The sequence below is a fragment of the Coenobita brevimanus genome, chromosome 87 (assembly GCF_032717465.1).
Source record: "Coenobita brevimanus isolate Jiangsu-jjx chromosome 87, ASM3271746v2, whole genome shotgun sequence".
Lineage (NCBI taxonomy): Eukaryota > Metazoa > Arthropoda > Malacostraca > Decapoda > Coenobitidae > Coenobita > Coenobita brevimanus.
In genome coordinates, this window is record NC_137040.1 from 29678893 (window position 1) to 29698404 (window position 19512).

Consider the following 19512-nt stretch of genomic DNA (forward strand, 5'->3'; position numbering starts at 1 on the left):
GCTTGTACCATACCACACCTCCCCATACCGTACCCTACCATACCCCTGCCTACCATACCTCTGCCTACCATACCCCTGCCTACCATACCCCTGCCTACCGTACCCCTGCCTACCATACCCCTGCCTACCATACTAAACCGAGCCCTTGTATCGTTTGAGTGCCGTATGATACTATAAGGAGTGCCGGTAAATGCGTGATACAGGTTTATCTATCTATCTATTGCCAGACGCCTTAATCCCGTAAGGGGTGGCCACAAACAGATCGCCTCCATGTCACCCTGTCCCCTGCCATTTGACTGTCCTGCTTCTAACACACACCCCTCTCTCATATACTGTACCTCTTCACTCTATCCCTTCATGTCATCCTTGGCCTCCCCCTCCCTCTCCCCCCCTTCAACTTACTCATATACACTCTCCTTGTCAGTCTCTCGCTCGCCACCCTCTCCACATGGTCATTGGCATTATATGCTCACATACACCAGCGCCTCTTGGACTGTATACCAAAGCCGTGTGGCATCAAATAAACTCTACCCCACTGACTGCTGTTCTGACATTATTTTACCCGAGTTTTGCTGTTCTAAAAGGTGCCTTGGGGTCCCAGTAGGTTATTTTATTTATTTATTTTTTATTTATTTATTTTTTTTTTATTGAGGGGGGATGGGAAAGGATGATGACAGCTGGGTGTGGAGAGGGAGAGGTGTGATTGTTTGGGGTGGGGTTGCAAGAGGCAGACTGAAAACCCCTGGTACCAGATCATACAGTGTGAGTGCCTAGAGGCTGTTGGGGCTGGAGTGATGTGGAGGGCGACCATTAGGTGACCCATGGCCACGTGTGTATATTGGAGCCTTTATAAACGGTACACAGCCTGTACTGCCACTAGGGAAGTAGGCGGCTTAGATGCCCTTAAATATATTGCATTAGGTTAGTCTAGCCTCAGGCCCCTACACTTTAAAGGCAGTGGCCACGTGTGTATGTTGCCTTTATAAACGGTACACAGCCTTTACTGCCACTAAGGTTAGTCTAGCCTCAGGCCCCTACACTTTAAAGGCAGTGGCCACGTGTGTATGTTGCCTTTATAAACGGTACACAGCCTGTACCGCCACTAAGGTTAGTCTAGCCTCAGGCCCCTACACTTCAAAGGCAGTGGCCACGTGTGTATGTTGCCTTTATAAACGGTACACAGCCTGTAATGCCACTAAGGGAAGTAGGTGGCTTAGCTGCCCTTAAATATACTGTGTTAGACTAGCCTCAGACCCCTACACTTTAAAGGCAGTGAAGTAGGTGTGCTTTGACCATTTATTTTGACATTCAGGTTACCAGTGGAATTAGGTCACAATGGGTCTAATGGGGTCAGGTCAGGTCCATAGACATACATATATAAGCGTGGGCTACATTCAGGCCACTTCAAGTCATGAAGGAGGTGGTGGTCTGGTGGTTAGGGAAGAGGTCTACTGTTTGAAAGAATGCACGTTCGAGGCCACGCGAGGGAACGAAAGTCTGCTGATTTGAGTCTAAAACATGACTGAGCTGCACAACCCATTGAAATTTCCTAACACCCCTGCTAATATCATCACAGTCCTGAGTGAGACTTGTGGACGGTGGGTATTAGTGGCTAAGTGGTGACGTGAAGGACTTGGGATGTAGGATGACTGCTCGGGCTCGGGGAAATGGCTGTCAAATCAATGGCCTCTTCCGTAGCAACTTGTTTGGCACATTACACCTTATCATTCTCTTGTATGTTACTTATATTAATGCAGACACAGCTGGCAGCATTATCAGAAAGGAAGAGGATAGTAATAATTAATGTAATGTGCAGAACAAATCGCTAAGAAAGAGGTGCTACGAAGGAGGTGGGGGAGATGTGTATTTATCTGCGCTCGTTCATGTAACCCCTCTCCATGGTTCAAAAATTGCAAAGTAAACACAGATGCAATAATAATAATAATAATAAAAGTAAAGGCCTACAGTGCTCCTTTCGCTTAAATTGGCCTAAAATTGCCATCTCTTTATCTTGAATGCTGCGTTGTAGCAAAAGACGAATGCTGGACTATGGTGTTAGTAATGAAGAGGTATAGATGTCGAGTAGTAGCATTATCCTTTTCTGCCGCTGAGGTACGTGATTAAAGTTGTAAAAGGAAAAGTTTGGGTCGAGGACTTATAATTCAAAAGTCAATGCAGCCACCAAATAACCTAGACTCACTAAAAATGCAATAAAACACCGAAAGTGAACTATTAGATAACTCATCAAGACACGTATGGTTTGTGTATTCTTAAGAAAATCTTGCTATCTACACATACTCTATATTACATTGCATCGCGGTATCTCTGTCGCAGTACATTACGTCTAAGGGAAACAAAAGTAAATTGTACTGTGATTTCCCCTCTAAGTCTCTTGAAAGGTAACATTTAGTACTTCTGAGGTTTAAACTAATTTTAGGGAGAGAATTTGAAACTAGAAAGGAGTGCCACATGTGGGAATTTTGTTCGTAATTATTGACTTCGGCTTCATCTTATCGTCAGCAAACCCAAAATATCCCGTAAGAAGGTATGATGTACCATATACATCTTTTACACACCTAACTCGATCATAAGTGCAGCGATACTAGCATAAACAGTAAACAACCGAATTGATCAGAACTATAATACCAATTTGAACCTCGCGGGCATCACATCAGAAACAAAGCCCAGGTGCCAAAATTATAAATATTTTGAACGTCCGTTGCCCGTGTATAAAATTGCTTTTTTTAATTTTTAGTTTTCATGCAAAAAAAAAAAAAAAAACGAAATAACCAACCAAACAAAATTATTTCTAGTGCTTTTAAAATGCTATGAAGACTTTTTAAATCTCGGAAATTGGTTTAAGATCTTTATGAATACTTCCGAGGTTGGCGTTGGGAGTGTTAGAGTAGCCGACCGCAGTGTTGCCAGGTCTACAGAAATATCTGTATTTCTACAGATATTTTGATGTTCATCCAGAAAAACAGATTTTTTAGGCAAAATCTACAGAAATTTTGGAAATCTACAGAAAAGTTTACAGAAATCTGACAGGATTTTTTAAAAATAGTCAAAATATACATGAATCGTGAATTTAATAAATCTGAGACTAAATATTTGTACACAGTCTTTGACTCGAGGTAGTGATTGATGTGAATAATGAGTAGAGGAATTGAAAAAATAATAGAGTTGATCTGTCTTTTTGAATCATGGAAAAGTAAAGTGAACTTTATTTTTTATTATTATGATACAGTACTTATCACCAAATATCTAATATATATATTTACTGATGGAATTTTTGTTTCCCTAGCTTCTTTATTGATTGAGACACACACCAAGTTGTCTTTATATTCTGGGATGTACATTAAAATTATCACGGGTATGTCACGAAATGTTTATGCTTTGATGGATTTTTTTTTTTTTCTTTGGCTCCATAGATTTTGTAATGGTTAAGATTTTCACAGGCCAAGTTAAGCGTCACATTTTGCTTTGCATATTAAAATTATCTTGCATTTATAAAGTCATGTCATTTGTAATCACCATTATTTGTGTATTCTCTTGTCATGATGGTCATGTATGGTCTACAGAAATTTCCCTAAATCTACAGAATTTTTTTTGACTATAACTACATATATTTCAGGGCCGGCACCTGGCAACACTGAGCTGACGCCATGTTTCAAGAGAACTGTTGAGATGGCGTGGTGAGTATTCTGCCTTAAGTCCATGTTTTCAACCAGTTATAGCTAATTTACTTGTATTATTCTGCTCGTGAAATTTTGATAAGACAATGGAGACAACTTAGAATTGAGCATTTCTAGTGAGTATTTGTTTCGTGCTTATAAAGGACGACAAAGTGCGAGCAGAAACTAAAGAAAGTCGGCGTCGTGAGTATCCTGGTCCACTTCCATAATTTTACTACTAGCATCTGATTTACGTGCATAATTCTGCTCGCTAATATTAAATAAGTTAATGGGGCGTACTAGAGAATAAGTATGTGAAGGAAATATTCGTGTTTTGAGGTGGTTGAAGGATTGGTGGTGTAAATGGAAGAACAGACGCCGAAGAAGGCCAGCTTAGGTATCCTGCTCTGATTCGTGTTTCGGCAGCTTCCATCTAATTTACTGACAATTCTACTCACTAATGTTAGAGAAGCAAAGAGAGGTTATTTGGGTGTACGCGTGTGAGGGAAAGTGAATGTATTGAGATGATATTTGGCATTCTTGTAAGATTTGACGTCGAAGATGGCTGGCGCAGTAAGTTAAGTATCCTGCTCTGCCTCCATATTTTCCTTACTTACAGCCAATTTCCCCACTTAATTCTGCTTACTGTTGTTATGCAAGGTAATGGAGGTAAATAAGTGTAGTTTGGTGGCAGAATATTGTTGTTTGCAGATATTTAAAGGATGTCGGGTTTTTTCGTGTCCTTGCCGACATTTTGTAGACATTCTGCCCCCGACATTTTTAGGATGTTCGTATGTTATGTATGTCCGTCGATTTATTGTTTATTGTTTATTATTTATTATTGGTTATTATTTATTGGTGGTGGCGACCATCATCCACTCACTTGATGTAGTGCTGCCTACTTCTTCCTTAGCCTTTATCATTCTTTTTCTGTGCCTACCCTCCTCTCTTCCTATTTCTCCCATCTTTCCTGTCACTTCTTATTGCTTTTCTTTCCTTTACAGGTGGCTTTACACTGAGTGACAAGCCAAATGGTTTCCTGTAAGCCAAAAAAAAATTTACTACGCTGGGTGGTAACCATATAACCAAACCACACGTACTCCCTACGTGTCAACGAGTGAGGCCTCCGTGTGGTGTTATGACATACTCTGCAGCGGCCCTGTGACAACCTGCCGCCTGCAGTGAGAGGCAATTTCACAAGCTGGTGCCGGCTCATGTAATTGCGGCACTCAAGACGGTCAGGTTGTGTGTCAGAGTGTCGCCTCGGGATCAATGCCGTCACCTGACCAAATCGTGCAAGCAGCTGCTGCACGACAGTCTTGGAAAACTGTCTCAGGGATGGTTGCCTTATGCCCCCGACTTGTGTCTTGTAGAGAATGAAGGCGTTGAGCATGCACATATCGAGCATGTGCAGGCAAGCCTTCCTGTACCATCGGGTGTTTCTCCTGAGACAGTCGATTTCGCCAATCATCATATCAGACTTATCAACAAGTCTCATATTGACATTGTAATCAATGACGGCATCAGGCTTCATGATTGGCTCTCCCGTCCTGTAGCTGACCTTCCCAGTTCTCTGTAATTCCCCCTTGTGGATGGCGCTGATCATATTCACGACCTTCTTGTCATGCCACCTGATCGCCAGAAGCTTGTCTGGCTTCTTCAGGTGAACATCTCCCTTGGATGATGATGATGCTTCGAGGAAACTTGGCCACTCTTTCCTATAGCTCCGTACAGTGCCAACAGTGCCAATGCCGTGTTCAGCCAGGTATTTGGAGAGTTTCGGTGCTGTGTAATAATTGTCTGTGTACAGCACATGATTACCACCAAAATACCTCTCCATCAGCACTTTTACAATGGAGCCTGAGAAGCCAAGGGGGTCTTTCCTGTTCACGTCCATTGTACTAGCTGAGTAGATGACAAAATCCAGGATATACCCCGTCTCACAGTCACACAGCACAAAGAACTTTATCCCAAAGCGGTGGCGTTTGCTGGGGATGTACTGCATGAATTTGAGATGTCCTCTGAACAATACCAGGGATTCGTCTATGACGACTTTCTGCATAGGCCGGAAAAATCGCATAAATCGATCCCTAATCCTGTTGAGAAAATCCCTCACTTTCCACAAAGGGTCAGTTTGGGACGGGTTTCCATTGTCAGCAAAGTGCAGGTATCCTAGCAGCTGTCGGAACCGATCCCGTGACATATACTTCTCGAATATTGGGATAGTAGTAATGTCATCCACGAGCCAGTACTCCTCCAACTCATGTCTCTTTATATGGGGCATCAGAAACATTAGTGCAAAAAAAACATACAGCTCTCTGATTCCGACAGGCAACCATGACACTTGCTTTGGTGAGCCAATAGGTCCCAGCCCTTCTGCTGCACACTGAGCTGCATACCTATTGGTCTCATCGCTGACATGCTGCACGATTTCATCATCCATGAAGGCCAGGAAGTAGTCCACAAAGTCATCTCCTGCGTTGCATGGAAAGGCAGGCTGTATTCCAGCATTTGTCATATCAAACGGTGGATTGTGTGGCTGAAAATCAGCACCGTCAGACCAAACAAATGCATCCACCTTCCCTGTGCGTGGTTCAGTGGAAGTGGCAGGTTGCATTGCACTCGTTTCCCCGTGAGAAGGAGCTGAGGTGGAGGCAATGGTTGAGGCAATGAGTGAGGCAGGAGGTGAGGCAGGAGGCGAGCGGGAGGGGGGTGAGGCAGGAGGCAACGGGGAGGGGGGTGAGTGCGGGGGCGGTGAGTGGGGGGGTGGCGAGGGTGAGGGAGCTGAGCGGGGGGCAGGCGGGGGGGTTTCTGACCTGGTGCGTGGTGAAACTTGACCCTTTCTACCCCACTTATCACCTCGCTTATCTCCTCGCTTATCGCCCAGCTTTGCCCTCCAACTGCCACGCATCCCCTTTGTTTTAGGCCGGCCTGCACGGCCTGCCTTCCCTCGCTTTGCAGGCTCTGGGAATTTGTACTCCTCAGATGATGTAGACTGAGGAGAGGGCACGGCAGATGATGATGATGATGTGAGGGCAATAGGGCTAGGGGAACGGGAAATTGTTGGGAAATGCTTACTAGGGCCTGGTGTGGGAGACGTAAGCCTGCGCTTCACTCCCTTCCCACGTGCAATACCAGATTTGCCCATAGGTGCCTTCCCTTTCCCAGAGTAAGTTGGGGGTGGTGGGGGGGAAACAACACGATCACTTTCATCACTGTCACTATCAATGGAAAATGGTTCACCACCAATCACTGCCAAATCGTCACCGCTTGCTGTGAGTGTGTCACTTTCACTGCCACAATCAAGAGTAGTACTTACTGTTTTGTCCAGCTCAGTTCTAATTTCAGGAGTGCTCAACCCCTTCTGCCTCGCCGTCGGCAGTTCCTTCACCGGTGTAGAGGTAGAAGGCACACTAGCACTAATCACTTTCGAGGAGGAAGTGAGCGACGATGAGTCGGGACGGAGCGCCATTCTCACGCACAGAGCTGGACAGATACTGACTGATGCGGGTCAGGGCAGGGGTGGGGGGGCCCCCTCGGGGTTGGAGGAGGGAGGTGTGGGATGGCTGGCGTGAAAGAACTCAACAGCTACTCTTGCGTGAGACACTTTGCGCGCAGGAAAAACGCGCGGTGTTCAAAATATTCACGATCATTCCAGAATGACACCCGCGGTTTGGTCCAGTTTTGTCAATGTCATTCTGGAATGACACCCCTGGTTAAAGGGTTAAGTCCATCCACCCTTCTTAGACTACACCTGGTCATCACAAAAGAGTACACCTGCTCATCACCAAGCTGAAGGGGGTTGGGAATCTTGGTCACGTTAGAACAATTGTTGTATTGTACTGTAAAGTCACATGGATAGCACTCGAGAATACACTAATTCCTTGTTATAGGTTGGCCTTTTTTCCATCTGTTTTGCTGTACACTTCATGAATCCAGTGACAGTGTCAGCGGTATTCTTGCCATCTTTAGACCAGTGTGTAAAGAAGAAGAATAAAAAAAACAGGAAGAATGAAAAAAAAAAAAAAACAGGAAGAGAAGAGACTAGACACAAAAAGGGAATGACAGGTGAAGGAAGAGGTAGGCAGCACTACATCAAATGAGTGCGTGATAGTGGGACAGACACAAAAAGGGAATGATGAATGAAGGAAGAAGTTGACAGCACTACATGAAGTGAGTGGATGATAGTGGCCAGCAGCCACCACTGCACCCGGCATTAAAGGTTATACTGTATCTAACCTCGCTAGTCTGAAGTCTCTCCTAAGCTGAATATAAACGTCTAGAGGTAACAAGCATAATCTGAAGCATACATTTGGCCATGTGGAGAGGATAGAGAATGAAGACTGACTAGGAGTGTATATGAGTGAGATGGAGGGGGAGACCAAGAATGAGATGGAGGAATGGAATGGAGAAATATATGAGAGAAGGGGATGTGAGTTGGAGGGAGGGTAGTCAAATGGCAGAGGTGAGGCCACCCATTACAGGATTAAGTCTTGTGGCCATAGATAGATATAGATGGATAAATAGATAGATGTCACTGGATTGAAGGGGTTGTATTTTCAATAATTTACAGACAAAAGCCCAATGCAGTTCCATTTGTAACTATAAAGCTGATTTGCCACTTTGCTTTGGTGGTGGAAAGGGATGCCTTCATGTGGTGGCACTGATATATCTGGGCGGCTACACTGCATGGTTAAATAACACCCCCAGCTACTGCCCTGCCCCCCGAAAGGTGGAGGGTGGACTACGGCAGGACAACTTAAGCCAGCAGTCCACCGGTTTGACGAATCAGATGAACCTGAGGCTACAACAGTATTAGGCCTATTAACCTGTATTACCACTACTACAATGGTACTACTACTACTATGGTACTGCTACTGCTGCATTCCTACCATCACCAGTTTCCTCTAATGTACAGTACTTTTTTTTTCCACATACAGACTTACTCGTACAATGAGAATCTTGTGTAGGTAGTCAACAACTTGTGGTCATTATTCTCTCCCTTACTGTCTTCTGTCCAGATTTTTGTTCCTTTGCATATCATGTGTCTTGGCTGTGAATTAGTGCCATGTGGTCTTTGACAGGCGCTAGGAATCCAGTATTCAGTTCCGTTCCAGCTAATTCTATTTGTTGATATTTGTCCCCAGGTGGCATGGTGGTTGTGTGGAGCAGTGTGGTGCAGAATAGTTGCCAAACGTGGTGGGTGGAGAAGGGCAGAGGCACCACTCGTTACCATGGCAACCACCTGATGCTTACCGTGAGTTTTCTTTGTAATAGACTTTTATTTTTACTTTTGTTTTTTGGAAGCTCTATATATTGGACAGATTTTATTATTATGTACTAGCGGTAAAATATATAGACCTTTGCATTTTGTCAACTTTTTTGTTTTCCATCTGCCCATCTATCTGTATTGCCAGACGCCTTCATCCCTCAAGGGGTGGCCACAAACAAATCGCCTCCATGTCGCCCTGTCCGCCTATTCGCCTCCCCTGCTTCTAACTCACACTTCCTTCTCATATACCTCTCCACTCTATCCCTCCATCTCATCCTTGACCTCCACCTCACTCACATACACTCCTCGTTAGTCTCTAGCTCTCTGTCCTCACTATCCTCTTGATAATACTCGAGTCATGATGGTTGGGTGGGTTGCAGTGATGTAAGTGGCTGCCCATGAGTTAGAGAGAGAGTAGAAGGAGAAACTACAGCTTGGTTAAGAGATATGATTATGCCCATGAGTAAGAGAGAGTAGAAGATACTGCAGGATGGTTAAGAGATATGATTTAGAGAGAGAGGGAGTGACAGTGCCCATGAGTTAGAGAGAGAGGGGGGGGGGAGAACAAACTGCAGTATGGTTAAGAGATATGAATGATGGAGAAGTGAGGATGGCAGGCCCAGATGTTACCATGGCAATCAGTTCACAGTAAAATTGAGTCTGTTGGTGTTTACATATATCATGTTGGTGTTGTCACTGACCACACTCCTGTATCTGGTGTTGTAAGGTGTATTTGGCAACACAATACCCGATATTTCTACTAGCTGGTTTTCTGTTTAAATACCATCATCATTATTATTATTACCTCCACCACCACCACCATTATCATCATCATCATCATCGTCCTCCACCGTCATCTCCTCCCCCTTCTCCTCCTACATCATCATCATCATCATCATCCTCCACCGTCATCTCCTCCCCCTTCTCCTCCTACATCATCATCATCATCATTATCATCCCCGATGCCTTGTTCCCCCTGGCTGTTTGAATCTGGCATAAATGTTTCTGGTGCTGCCTCATCCTATCGCTAAGTAGGATAGCTAGCATGATGGTAGTAGTATAATATAAGCTAATTTTCATACAGGTAATGTGTCGTGCAGTATTTATCATTATTATTATTATTATTATTATTATTATTATTATGGAGTGGAGAGGTGTATGAGGGAGGGGGGTGTGAGCTGGGAGCAGGGCAGTGAAATTGCGGGGGACAGGATGACGTGGAGACGATTTGTTTGTGGTCACCCCGTATGGGATTGAGGCGTCTGGCAATAAATAGATAGATAGATAAATTATTATTATTATTATTATTATTATTATTATTATTATGATTATCATTATTATTATTATTGTTATTAATATTACCGTATATTACTATATCAGTGTTTTCATCTGGGGCACAGGGTCACTCACAGCTTGAATACTGAGTTGTGGTGACGTGAAATTCAAATGAGTCTCCTTGGTTACTAGTCAGATCAGTCCTCCACAACCTGAATACTAAGTCGTGGTTACATGAAATTTGATGAGCCTTAAGGTGGGAGTGAGTCTCTGTGGTTACTAGTCAAATCAACCCCCCCACCTGAATATTAGGTCGTGGTTACGTGAAATTCGATGAGCCTTAGTTATGAGGTAATGTGAATCTCCTTGGTTACTAGTCAAATCACCCCCCCCAACCTGACTGCAGTATTAGGTCATGGTTACGTGAAATTCAATGAGCCTTAGTTATGGAGTAATGTGATCTCCTTGGTTACTAGTCAAATCAACCCCCCCCCACCTGAATATTAGGTCGTGGTTATGTGAAATTCAATGAGCCTTAGTTATCGGGTAATGTGAGTCTCCTTGGTTACTAGTCAAATCAACCCTCCAAACTGACTACACTTGGCTATCAACCCAGCTGAAATGGGATAGGGATCATTATCAGATTAGAATAAACGTCTGTCTTTCTATCTATCTGTTACCAGACGCCTTATTCCCGTAAGGGGTGACCACAAACAAGTCGCCTCCATGTCGCCCTGTCCTTCGCCATTTCACTGCCTTCCAGCTCAAACCCCACTCTCATATGCCTCTCCACTCCATCCCTTCTCATCCTCGGCCTCCACCTTACTCACACGCTCTCCTCGTCAGTCTCTCGCTCCCCATCCTCTCCACATGGCCAAACCACCTCAGTGTACTTCAAACGCTGTCTATCACATCCACATCCACACCAGTATCTCAGGTGACAGGCAAATATGAAGTTACCATAGATAATGCCTGTGAAAGATGACTGTAGTTGGTGCACCTTAACCCGCCCCGTCCCGTCGACGTATGGGTACGTTGCAACGATTTGCATTTGCCAGTCCCGGCGACGTACCAGTACGTCGTGCAATTGCAAGGTCCCTAATTTGCACAATTTTCAATTTTCGCATGTGATTTTTCGTATGTATACACGGGACACCTTCCTCTATTCCTCTACAAGATGCCAAGCAGGGACAATGCCTTACACCGCATAACCTCCCCCCTCCCCCCCTCACGCCATTGTCTTGGCAAAGGACCTGTTACCAGTGACCTGGCTAGTAAAGATATTCAGGGCCAGAGTGATTCCCCAATCGATGACAATGTGGAGGACAATGTTTACATAGCATTAGAAGAAGAAAAAGTCAGAAATAATGATCAGGTAATGTGGTAAGAAATGGTCAGGTATGGTGATTAGTTAGTGAGTGAAACAATGCTTATAATGCCTTTATTACTGCTTGAAAACCAATATACTCTCATACTACATATACATTCGTACCAAGTAAATAAATAAATACCGTTTATGAGTGGATAAAATAGTTACCCTCCCAATAGAACTCGTTTTCTTTGGAGCCAGCATGTTAGAAAACCCAGTCAGATAAGGAGGAACTCCTACCTGGATTGGGTATTTTAAACCTCAGGTGAGCGATTTCTCTATGAATTTTCGATGTTTCTCACCAAAAGCGAAGGTTTTAGCCAAAAAAAAAAAATTCGAAAATACCTCGAGACTGGGGGATGTCGGAGGTGCGGAAAACCTCTGGACGTGACGGGTTAACTTGGTGCAAAATGTTGTCCTTTGGCAGCTGTTTTCACGTAGCAGCTGGCTGAACAAGTGTGTGTGTGTGTGGGTGTGTGTGTGCCTACCATAATACAAAGATAAAGAACATATGGTGTACTGTAGTGCTTATACTGGACATCTACATACTTACATACACGTACTGTACATACATACATACACACATACATACATAAATTTCACGTAGCAGGTGGCTGTGTGTGACTACCATACATGCATACATACATACACACATGCATACATACATACATACATACATGCTGTACATACACACATACATATATTTCACGTAGCAGGTGGCTGAAAAAGTGTGTGACAACAATACATACATACACACATATACATACATACATCACGTAGCAGGTGGCTGAAAAAGTGTATGTGTGTGACTACCATACATACATACATACATGCATGCATCATACATATATACATACACACACACACACACACACAAATTTCACGTACCAGGTGGCTGAAAAAGTGTGTAACTAACATACATACATACATACATACATACATGCATGCACACACATACATACTGTACGTACATACATACACATGTACATACATACATACATATATACATACATGATTCAGCAGCAGTCCAATCAGTTTCCTGCGTCAATACTGTAATGTTCATAGTACTCTGAGATGGGTTGGCCTGGTGCAGAGAATAACACATTGACTGTACATACATACATACATATATACATACATGCACACATATACACATACATACATACATACATACATACATATATACATACATACATATACAATTCAGAGTATAAGATCATTACTACATAAAATGGAAGAGAAATCGGAAAGACTTATACTAACTGGGGACTTCAATACAAATATAATTTTGGAATACTCTAGATATAAATAGCCAAGAAAGCTGTTGGGACCAAAAGCTCCTGGATCTCGTACAAGAGTTTTTATTAACGCAACATGTGAGGGAAACCACCAGAAAAAGAGGACTTGATGTACCTTCAGTGCTAGATCTAATATTTACTAGGCAAGAAAATGATATTGACAGTTTAATATATCACCCCCCACTCAGCAAAAGCGATCATGCAGTACTAAATTATAACTTCAGGATAGCATATGTCATAGTAAACGGCAATGACAGTTACAAAAAGAGCCTAAACTATAAAAAGGGAAATTATCAAGACCTAAAGAAGTATTTCTTAGAAGTTGATTGGGAAAATGAGCTTAGAGGATAAGATTTAAATGCTGTATATAAAAATTTTGTGAATTTTATGAAATAGGAGTCCAGAAGTACATCCCACAGCACAAAGAAGCAGATAAGAAAATACAGAAATGGTTCAATACAGAATGTAAAAAATCAAAAGAAAGAAGAGATTTGTTGTGGAACAGATACAGAAGACACAATAGTGAAAGGGCGTACAATAATTACAAACAGACAAGAAACGACTATACAAGAATAAGGAGGGAAGCCCAAAAACAGTTTGAGGAGGATATAATAAATAAAAGTAGTGATCAACCAATGCTGTTTTACAGCTATATCAGAGGCAAAACCAAAGTAAAAGATATAATACAATCCATTACGGACGAGGGAATCACTTATACACAAGAGAAAGATATTTGTGAAGCACTAAATAAGAATTTCCAATTAGTTTTTACAGAAGAAAAAAATTTTGAGAGGGACTATGTGGAACACGCATGTCCACACATACTACCAGATATACAAATAGCAGAAAAAGTAATACAGGAGGAGTTAAGTAGATCAGACAGAGGAAAAGCAAGTGGTCCTGATGAAATTTCATGTTGGGTATTACGAGAATGTGCAAAGGAGTTAAGTAAACCATTATTTTTAATATTCAAGAAGTCCTTGAGTCAAGGTAAACTACCTGATACTTGGAAAAAAGCAAATATTGTCCCCTTATTCAAGAAAGGAAATAGACAAAATCCACTCAACTACCGACCAGTATCACTGACCAGTGTTGTAAGCAAGGTATTAGAAAAACTTATAAGAAAAGCTTGGGTAAATCATCTAGAAGAACACAGTATGATAACAGAAAGACAGTTTGGTTTCAGAAAAGGAAAATCATGTGTTACTAATCTGTTGAGCTACTATGACAGAGTAACAAACACAATACAGGAAAGGGAAGGATGGGTGGACAGTATCTATTTAGATTTCAAGAAAGCTTTTGACACAGTACCACACCAAAGACTTTTATGGAAACTGTACCATCAAGGAGGAATTCGAGGCAAACTGTTTTGTTGGATGCAAGATTTTCTCATAAAAAGAGAAATGAGGACAGTACTAAGAGGAAACTACTCATCATGGAAAGAAGTGACTAGTGGAGTACCACACGGTTCAGTGCTGGCACCAATCATGTTTTTAGTGTATATAAATGATATAAACAGTAACACTGGAAATGAGAGCTATCTGAATATGTTTGCAGATGATGCAAAAATACAAAGGAGAATTACTAACACAGACTCTTGTAAAGAGCTACAAGAAGAATTAAATAAACTTCATGAATGGAGTAATACATGGCAAATGGAATTCAATGTGGACAAGTGTCATGTAATCAAGTTTGGTAAAAGTGGAAAAAGACCTGATTGGGATTATAAGTTAGGAAATAAAACCCTATACACATCAGAAAGAGAGAAAGACCTAGGTGTGATTATCAATAACAGACTATCTCCGGCTGACCACATCAGCGAGAAGGTACGGAACATGTATACACTGCTTGCAAATATGAGAATAGCATTCACATACATAAATGAATACATGCTAAGAAGGATAATAACATCATTCATTAGACCAACCCTGGAATATGCATCAGTAGTCTGGAGTCCTCATCTCAAAAAGCATATAGGCAAGATTGAAAAAGTTCAAAGGGCCGCTACAAGATGGATACCAAGCTTAAGGGACCTAAGCTACGAAGAAAGACTAAATAAACTGAATCTACCAACACTACAGGAGAGAAGAAAAAGAGGTGACATGATAATGCTATATAAGTGCATATCAGGAAAGGAGAAAATAGACATAAATGATTACTTAACATATGGAGAAGCATGAGCAAGAGGACACTGCAAAAAACTGCATAAGAAGAGAGGTGATAAAGACGTAAGGAAATTTAGTTTCCCAAACAGAGCAATTGATCAATGGAATGCACTACCGATATGAAATAGTGTGTGCCAAAACAATTCACAAATTTAAGGATATGTACGATAAATATGGTTTAAGACACGGGACAGTACGAGCTTGACTCATTCCTGTAAAGATACAATTAGGTAAGAACACACACACACACACACACACACACACACACACACACACACACACACACACACACACACACACACACACACACACACATGGCCTATAGTTCTTTCATCTTAACACGGCCCAAATTGTCGTCGTCTTATAGCTTATTTCACACAGCTGATTGGCAGAAAAAGACAATGCTGTGGCTGTACATCACTCACAGCACTTCTTCGTGACTAGCTTCATGACTCTTTCACCTTAACTTAGCCCAGGTGTTGTTTATCTTGTAGCTTATTTCACGTAGCTCAGTGGCAGAGAAAGACTGCTATGGCTCTATATCCCTTTCGTAGCACTTCTTCGTGACTAGCATCATACCCCCGTGGGGATGTATAATTATTACAACTGGACATTCCAGATGGAGGTAGGGCATTTTTAGGTGCAAATGGCTGTACATTCTTTTCTTAGCACTTACTGATGACTAACTTTGTATCTAGTTGTAATCTGTTGTTATAACTGAGCATTCCTGATGGAGAGGTGACAGTTTTAGGACAAGATAAATGAGCAGAGTAAATGTGAGTATGTTGATGAGATACAGGGGAAGGAGACCAAGGATGAGGTGGAGGGACGGGGTAGAGATATATGAATATGGATGATGTGGGTAAGAGGGAGGGCAGCGTGATGGCAGAGGACAGAGTGACATGGTGATTTTGTTGGTGGCCACCCCTTGCCAGATGAATGCGTCTGGCAAAGATAGATAGACTGATAGATAGCTTTGTGTGATAGAGCAATAAATGAAAACGGATTAGCATCTTGTTGGACCAATATAAAAGTGTATCATTGTTTTGCTCCGGTTGGTGTGTGTGTTTTAATACAAGAGAGGGTTTTAATACAAGGAATAGCTTTAGTACAAGGAAAAATTTAAAATACAAGGAAAAACTTTAATACAAGGAAAAGTTTATGTGAAGCTGCAGAGTGTGGTGAAAGTTTTTGGCGTATCAGATAGAGCCAGGATTCCGGTGGCTAGAATGAGTGCATGGAAGCGTGGTTCATTGGACTGGGCAAACTTGGGCTGTCTGAATGTTGATAGGGTAGGGTGGGAAAGGAGGTCCGGATGATGATGATGAGGATGATAATGATAATGATGATGATGATGAAGAGTTTTAATACAAGGAAAAAGGAACCAAAGACCGGAATGAATCCCGCAAGATTGTTCCCCCCCCCCCTCCGAAAAAAATTACAAACTAAACGGAGAGCCTAGTTCAAGGTCCGTTTTTTATATATATATATATACTATTCTTTCTACTGTAGTTGGTTTGTTTTCATCTGATTGAACTGTGTCACTCCCACACCTTGAAGAGTATGTCGTTGCGTGATAAACCTTAGTAATGAAGTAGGTATGAATCTCCTTGGTTACCAGTCATCTCCACCGTCCTCTCTTACCACATTTGGCCATCAACTTTTCTTTTTTTATGCGAGGAAGAAGGAACCAAAGGCCACGAGCCCGCAATTATTGTTCCTTCCATGAGAAAAACAAAATACAAGAGAGAGCCAAATTCAAGATCCGATCATTTCGAGATGCCTGGACACACTGCGTTTGAAAGACTGGAGATCATAGGAAGCAGGAAATACACACACACACTCAGCTAAAAGAGGTTAGGGATCTGTGTCAGGTGAAAGCACACTGACTGTATTAGATATTTTACTCAGCATGGCAGGCTGTTCTAAACCTGTCACTGCCATAGTCATTATTTCATCTTCGATCTCCATCTCATTCTTGGCCTCCCCCTCCTCCACCTCACTCATATACATACCCTCATAGTCCATTCTCATTATCCATTCTCTCTACATAGCCCAACCATATCAGGATACATCACACACACACACACACACACACACACACACACCAATACCGCAACACTCCTTTATTCCCTTATAATAATGTCTGTCTGTCTGTACATGTAATTCCACATATAACTCTTGGACACTGTTGGTTTGTCATTCCAGCAGAGTCCAGGTTTCACTGCCATATGTTAAAATGGCCAGCACAGTAGTCATTATTATTATTATCATTATTATTATTATCATCATTATTATTATTGTTATCATCATTATTATTTATTATTATTTTTATTATTATTTCATACTCGTGCATTCTTTGTCAGTGTGTTCAGGGCCTGGGGCAGCTTCCTTCCCCTCTGTAGTCTTTCTTACACTTCATCACTTAAACCTGAGTCCTTGTTGCTCCCTGTCATCTGTCCATCAGCAGTGCTGCCCCATCAGGAACGTAGGGCCCGGGGGCTGGTCTACTCAGTTCTGACACATAAGGCGAGGCTGACCCACCTCACTGACCCCTGAGTGGCATTGACAACACAATAACCCCTAACCTTGCCTTGGCTGTAAACCCCTGCAGCCCCAGCCAGTTGGTATACCCTAACCCACTAACCTTGCCATGGGGTCATGTATGGTTACCACCCAGCGTAGTAAAGGATGTCTAGGGTTACAGTAAACTAGGTAACTTATTGAAGGCAGTCATGTATGGTTACCACCCAGCGTAGTAAAGGATGTCTAGGGTTACAGTAAACTAGGTAACTTATTGAAGGCAGTCATGTATGGTTACCACCCAGCGTAGTAAAGGATGTCTAGGGTTACAGTAAACTAGGTAACTTATTGAAGGCAGTCATGTATGGTTACCACCCAGCGTAGTAAAGGATGTCTAGGGTTACAGTAAACTAGGTAACTTATTGAAGGCACTCACGCTGTGTTTCCAAACCAGTCATCGTCACTGTAGTTCTGTCACCGTAACTTAGGTCAGATTTTCGTCCTTTTGTATCTTATTTCCCACAGCTGAGTGGCGGAGGAACACAATACTGTGTCTCTTAGCCATTCCATAGCACTTATTCGTGACTAGCATCATACTGTGTCTCTTAGCCATTCCATAGCACTTATTCGTGACTGGCATCATACTGTGTCTCTTCAGCCATTCCATAGCACTTATTCGTGACTGGCATCATACTCTAGTGTTAATCTCTGGCTACAGCTCAGCATTCAAGTTAGAGTGATGGCAGGTTTTGGCCAAGTTAGTGTAGAATGAGTATAGCATCACTGACATCATTCCTCTCAAAGACCGTAACGTTAGTCTTTGCTGTATGTAGTTTCAGATTTCGTTTCATACACTCACTTCCAAACTCATTAACTAGGTTAATATGCAGAATAATTCGGTAAGCAAGATGTGTTAGGAATCATCAAGTGTCAGTTGCAATAAGACCGGGAGTCTGCGTTGCCATGGAGATATTTGCTTTCCCGTCAGCTTCATCTCTCCTTACTGGCTAACGAGAGAGAGAGAGAGAGAGAGAGAGAGAGAGAGAGAGAGAGAGAGAGAGGAGCGACGTGGCTGTCATCCTCACTCCGCGGTGACCAGCATAAAAATGGCGATATTTCACTAACTTCCCCTGCCAGCTGTGTATTTTTGGTACAGGCGGGTGTGTATATGGTTATTACAACACTGGATCACTTATGTATCGCCTGTGTACCTGAACAACATTATTTATGCCAAAAATAATATTCTTTCAGTATTGCCAATATCAGGAGGAAACGTACCATCCCAGTTACACTCTTAAGACAAATAAAAACAGCTTTACTTCCTAGTTTGTAATAAAGTGATGGTTTGTATGGTGTTAATATTACAAGTAACTATATTTCCTATGGTATATCTCCTTTATTTTCTTATTATCCTCGTGGTAAAATCCACACCTGGTTAACAGGTAATGCAGTGCTGATGTGGGAACTGTTATGTGTCAGTCTGTGCTGGAAAAGGTTCAAGGTTTGGGTTGAACTGCTTCCTTTACTTCAGGTAATGTGTGTTTAAGCTGCAGTTATCATTGATGCGGCTGTCTGGCTGAACCCAAGTGAACACATGCCATGTAACAACATTAATTGCACTACCAGCTGGGTAAATTAAACCCGAGTATTTAGGAAAATGCTGGAGCACTGGCAGGTTCGAAGCATGGTTGGTGTGGTGGATGAAAGGAGGGTGTAGTGCAGAAAGGGAAAATAGGAGAGGATAGGCCAAGACTGATGCTGTGTGAGAACAGAACATTTGTTAGAGTAGGACAAGACAGGCCAGATGTCAGGCTAAGTTTTACTGTACAAAATATACCAGGTAAAGTGATTGGAAAGACTCAGGTCAACTTATACCTGCTGTTTCTGTTCTTGGTATCCAAACCTGACAGTCTTTACTACAGCACCACCAAGCAAT